We start from the raw sequence: 6,569 nt of genomic DNA on the forward strand, positions 1-6,569 counted from the left end.
TTGAGTTGGAGTCTCACTCTGTCGCCCAGACTGGAGGGAGGGCAGGCAGTGGCACACTTCCAGTCACCGTAGCCTCGACCTGCTGGGCTCCAGTGATCCTTCCACCTTAGCCTTCCAAGTAGCCGGAACCACAGGCGCGCACTACCACACCCGGCTAGTTTTTGCTTTTTATTGTAGAGACGAGGTCTCGCCAAGTTGCCTGGGCGGGTCTCGAACCCACGGGCTCAGGCAATCCGCTTGCCTCGGCCTCCCAAAGTGCTGGGATTACAGACTGAGCCACCGAGCCCGACCTCTTTTCAGTTCTGTACTCAGAAGCAGAATTGCTGGATCATATGGTAATTATTTTTTAATTTTTTGAGGAATTGCCATATTGTTTTCTTTCTTTCTTTTTTGTTTTTTGAGTCGGAGTCTTACTCTGTTGTCCATGCTGGAGTGCAGTGGCATGCTCATGGCCACCACAGCCTCAACCTGCTGGGCTCAGGCGATTCCTCCACCTTGGCTTTACAAGTAGCTGGAACTACAGGCATGTGCTACCACATCCAGCTTATTTTTTGATTTATTGTATAGACACGGTCTTGCCAAGTTGCCCAGGCTGGTCTCGAACCCCTGAGCTCAGGTAATTCTTTTGCCTTAGCCTCCCAAAGTTCTGGGATTACAGACTTGAGCCACCATGCCCAACCTTGAACCACCATGTCTGGCTGCCATATTGTCTTCCATAGCAGCTGCACCATCTCACGTTCCCATTAACAGTGTTTTTGTCTTGTCTTTTTAAAATAGCAGTCATCCTAGTGGGTGTGTGGTGATGTTTCATAGTGGTTTTGTGCTCACTTCAGTAGCACATACACCAAAATTGCAACAATACAGAGAAGACATCTCATTGTGGTTTTGATTTGCATGTCCTTAATGATTAGTGATGTTGACCAACTTTTCATATATTTGTTGGGCATTTCTATGTCTTCTTTGAAGAAATATCTATTTAAGCCCTTTTAAAAAATTATTTTGGCTCAATCCTATAATCCCGGTACTTTGGGAGATGGAGGTGAGAGGATTGCCTGAGCCCAAGGGCTCAAGAACAGCCTGGGCAACATGGCAAGACTTCATCTCTACAATAAGTCAAAAAATTATCTGGGCATGTTGGTGCATGCCTGTGATTCCAGCTACTTGGAAGGCTGAGGCAGAGAGATCACCTGAGCCCAGCAGGTTGAGGCAGCGGTGGCCGTGAGTGTGCCACTGCACTCCAGCTTGGGTGACGGAGTGAGACTCTGACTCAAAAAAACCAAATTATTTTGTTTTAAAAGTTTATTTTGTTGTTGGGTGTAGGAGTCCTTTATATAATCTAGATATTAACCCCTTCTCAGATATGTGGTTTACAAATATTTCTTCCCATTCTGTAGGTTGCCTTTTCATTCTGTTGATTGTGTCCTTAGAAGCCCATGTCCAGCCTCTTTGTGGTCTCTGTTGTCTCATTTATTTAATTCATTTATTTATTTTTGAGTCGCGATCTCACACTGTCACCCAGGCTGGAGTGCAGTGGCACAATTACGGCTCACTCGACCTCCTGAGCTCAGGTGATCCTCCTGCCTCAGCCTTCTGCGTAGCTGGGACTACGGGCATGCACCACCGTGCCCAGTTAATCTTTTTGATTTTTGGTAGAAATAAGGTCTTGCTATGTTGCCCAGGCTAGTCTCGAACTCTTGGGCTCAAGCGATCCTCCCATCTCAGCCTCCCAAAGTGCTGGGATTACAGGTCACTAAGCCCAGCCTGTTTTCTCATTTAAAGCTTCCTTTGATATTTATTTTAACCTGCTTTTACTTATCTCAATATTGTGAGGAGACTGTAGACAGGAGGAGGTGGTTTCAATGCTGGCTTTCAATCTTTGTGTCCCTGAACCTGATCCCATCCACTCATTATCTCATTATCTACCCATGCATGTCTGTATTTATTTATTTTGAGTTGGAGTCTCACTCTGTTGCCCAGGCTGGAGTGCAGCGGCATGCTAACGGCCCACGGCCTTGACCTGTTGGGCTCAGGTGATCCTTCTGCCTCAGCCTTCCAAATAGCTGGAACTATAAGCGGGAGCCAGCATGCCTGGCTAATTTTTTGATTTATTGTGGAGACGAGGTCTCACAAAGTTGCCCAAATTGGTCTCGAACCTTTGGTCTCAGATAATCCTCCCACCTTGGCCTCCCAAAGTGCTGGGATTGCAGACTTAAGCCATCGCGCCTGGCCCCATGTATTCATTTATTTACTCACTCATCCAGTAAACACTTAGAGCTTTGGAATCAAATAAATCTGGCTTTGAATCCTGGCCTTGTAAGCTTAGTGCCTTCATGACCCTGGACAAAGCAACCTTTCCGAGTTTCACTTCTCTCTCTGTAAAGCAGGGAAGAAACTGGAAATGTAGTCAGAGAGGAGATCTGGATATACTGCAGGGCTGTTGGAAGAACTAGAAACACTACGCAAAAGGCTTGCCCTGGGTGGACATTCCATAAATGGCAGCAATTGTTATTCCTCAGTGGCCACCACTGGATGGATGCAGCCCTTCTCCAGGGTACTTGAATCCTAGGGTCGAGAAACAAATGCTTCCTGAGAGTTCAGCTTCTGTGTATTTGACTCAAGAGATCAATAGCTGTTGACAAATCAAAGCAGGACTCCGTCAGACCAAGCCTCTCCCCACAGTGACAGTCACAAAGTCTCCTTCCTGTCATATGTTCCGACCTTGAAGGCAAAGAGGCACTGCCTGGCAAGGAGCCAAAGGAGGCCCGTTCTTGTGATGAGCAGAGCTTTGGCGAGAGACCTTTCACTGGAAGCAGCAGGATTTAATCAGATTGTCCTGGCTTGGGTGGTGATAAGGCGAGCAGAGCTGCTGTGCACAGTGTTTGTTTGAATCATGGAACTCGCTGATTAAGAAGCTACTGGAAGGCTGCCCAGAAGAGGAGCAACGCTGTCTTGGTCCTTCTTGGGAGAAACGGATCCTTCCCCTCCTGTCAAACGGGTCCTTCCTCTCCTCGAAACCCAGGAGCAGCTTCCCAATGGATGAGGCATGGGGTGGGGGGTCTGGGGTTTTGGATCCCACTTCTTTCTATCTATCTATCTATCTATCTATCTATCTATCTATCTATCTATCTATCTATCTATCGACAAGCCTCACTCTGTCACCCAGGTTGGAGTGCAGTAGTGTGATCACAGCTCACTGCAGCGTTAAACTCTGGGGCTCAAGCGATCCTCCCATCTCAGTCTCTCAAGTAGCAGGGCCTACAGGTACATGCCACCACACCCAGCTAATTTTTAAATTTTTTTGTGGAGAAGAGGATTGCTCTATGTTGCCCAGGCTGGTCTCTAACACCTGGCCTCAAGTGATCCTCCCTCCTCAGCTTCCCAAAGTGCTGGGATTACAGGCGTGAGCCACCACACCCAGCCTGGACCCTACTTCTAATCTTGACTCTGCTCCTCACCAGCTGTGTCACCTGCCACTGGTCTTTCTGAGTCCCTGTTGCCTCATCTGTAAAATATACATGAGAACAATATCTAGGAGGTGTGCAGTTTATGTGAGAGGTTATATGAAGCGTACCCGGGACGTGGTGAGTCCTGAAGCAAAGGGCTAGCAACCTCCTTCTTCCTCTCCTCTGCAGCCTCTGCTTCTGACTCCACTCTCAAACCTCCACATGCATAGGTGTGCGTTCCTCCTGGCTATACATCCTCATGCCCCTCCCCTCGCTGGCTGAATAGAGCCTTGCCTTGTGGAACATGTCTCCCACCTCCCTTCTCTCCCACCCCTCAAGAGCAAGTCACACCTGCCATCCTTGCCTGGTGCTGCGGACCATCTGGACGACATTGTTCCCAGAACCCCTTTTGGGAAAGACTGGCGGCCGGGCGTGGTGGCTCAGGCCTGTAATCCTAGCACTTTGAGAGGCGGAGGCGAGAGGAATACCTGAGCCCACGGACTTGAGACCAACCTGGCAACATGGCGAGACCTCGTCTCTACAATAAATAAACAAAATTAGCCAGGCAGTGTGGTGGCATGAGCCTGTGGTTCCAGCTACTTGAGAGATTGAGGCAGAAGGATTGCCTGAGCTTAGCAGGTCAAGGCTGTGGTGACAGTGAGCAGCGTGCCACTGCACTCCAGTCTGGGCGACAGAATGAGACTCCTACTTAAAAAAAAAAAAGGAAAGACTAACTGTTCTGGCTTCTGGCACAGACTGTACTTTTGGTGGTAACCATCTGTCCCTGGCACATCCTTAACTAGCCTGTGAGAGTCTGAAGAACAAGGCTGGGATCTGGCTCACCCATCCTAGGTTGGTAGCTCCGTACATGCTACCATATACATAACATAGTATGTACTCTGTGCTCTTCTCAGAACAGGAGTCTGAACAATGGTAGTGGCTGACAGACAGACTGCATAGCACTGACAGATGGGCTCACTGGGTCAATCCCCTTATCAAGCATCCAGATCCCCACCTCATACACACACACCGACCTACTTCCTTCAACAAACTGTCAACAATAGTGGAGGTCCTTACCCTTTGATTTGCAAAGCCTGTGGGTCTTTAGGGCAGAGGGGCATCTTGGCTCTGAGTGTCTGTCCCCAACCTTGACACCCTTAACATACTGTATGTGTGCCCTGAAGGAAGATACCCAGACAGTTCTCATTGCGGAGTGCTGGAAAAGAGGCTAGAGATCATCCAGGACAATTTTCTCATCTCATGCTGAGGAAACTGAGGCACGGAGAAGTTGGACTTTCCAAAGGTCATTTGACACACCCTGAACTAGAACTCAGGGCTCTTCCTGCATTAATTTCACTTTAAGCATTCAGTCAACATGAATGAGTGCCCACTGTAGGCCAAGCCCAGGCTACGCATTTACACTCATTACTGCATTTAACTCTCACCATTCTGCTTGAGGTTGGCACTGTTATCATTGAACAGAGGGGCAGACTCAGGTCTCAGAAGAGAGAAATGAGTAGCCCAAGGCCTCATAGCTAGTAAGTGGTCAAGTCAGGACTCAAACCCAGATCCTTCAACTCCCAATTCAACATCCTTTCCACCAATCCTGTGCCCCTTGGCAATACTTAAAGGTTGCCAAGAGAGCTGACATTCATACTCTGCTGAGGAAAGGGTCAGGGCTAAGGTCCATTGAGACACTGGATGGCACAGAGGATGACAAGAAACCAGAGCAGTGGCCTTCTGCCAGAATATAGCCCTGCTTTGTATAATATGCAAATAAGGTCTCATATGCCTCAGGAATGCTGCAAGACTGCTCCCAGCTCCAGAGGCTGAGAGCAGGCAGTCTCTATTAGCAAAGTTTCTGAGCAGCTGGTGCTCCCCCCCCCACCTTGGCCTGGTTCACGCTTCCTGCTGGAAGCCTCTTACAATTCACACCCGACCCTAGAGCCAACACTTTTACCTTCTCTGGGCCTCAGTTTCCTGGCCTCAAATGGGAGGATGAGCCGGGCTCGGTGGCTCAGCCTGTAATTCCGTGCCTTTGGGAGGCTGAGGTGAGTGGATTGCCTGAGCCCACGGGTTTGAGACTCGCCTGGGCAGCAAGACCTCATCTCTACAATAAATAAAAAAAATCAGCCGGGTGTGGTAGCGCATGCCTGTAATTCCAGCTACTTGGAAGGCTGAGGCGGAAGGATCACCGGAGCCCAGCAGGTCGAGGCTGTGGTGGCCGGAAGCGGCCACTGCACTCCAGTCTGGGCGACAGAATGAGACTCCAGCTCAAAAAAAAAAAAAAAAAAAAAAAAAAATGGGAGGACGATGGTGAATATGAAAGGCATAAAAACCGGGCCTGACGGCACATGCCTATAATCCCAGCACTTGGGGAGGCGGAGGCAGAAGGATTGCCTGATCCTAGGGGTTCGAGACCACCCTGGGCCACTTGGCAAGACCTTGTCTCTACAATAAATAAAAAAAAAATTAATCAGGCATGGTGGTGTACACTTGTGGTTCCAGCTACTTGGAAAGCTGATGCGGAGGAATCTCCTGAGTCCGGCAGGTGGAGGCTACGGTGACCGTGAGCATGCCACTGTACTCTTGCCTGGGTGACAGAGTGGGACTCTGACTCAAAAATAAGTAAATAAATAAATAAGTAAATAAGGTATATAAAGGTTTTCTTTTTCCTGAAACATTACTTTATGGAAGTCAAGGCTCCATTAAAATACCTTCATCTTCATATAAGCTTCATAATAGCAGCAGTTATGACATACTGTTAAGCACCTACATTCTAGAACTTAGTTACATCTTTGCAACATCCCATTTTACAGATAGGAACACTGAAACACAGAGGTTAAGTCATCGGCCCTAAGTCACACTGCTAGTAAGTGGCAGAGCTGTGACTTAATTTCAGGATCATCCAATTTCCAATCCAGGGTTCTTTCCATGATATCACAACACCTTTGTTATTTGTTGTACAAAGTTCTTCCTCCATAATCTACCTCAACTTCCCTTTTCAATCCCAGCATCAGTTACACAAGCCCACTCACTGGTTCTCTCCATATTTACTACCTGGGATACCTGCCCTCGTCTCTCCAATGGCTTAAATGTGGATGCTTATATTTGTGTGTGTGTATA

This window comes from Carlito syrichta, unplaced genomic scaffold (assembly GCF_000164805.1).
Source record: "Carlito syrichta isolate Samal-C Ts95f unplaced genomic scaffold, Tarsius_syrichta-2.0.1 Scaffold309091, whole genome shotgun sequence".
Lineage (NCBI taxonomy): Eukaryota > Metazoa > Chordata > Mammalia > Primates > Tarsiidae > Carlito > Carlito syrichta.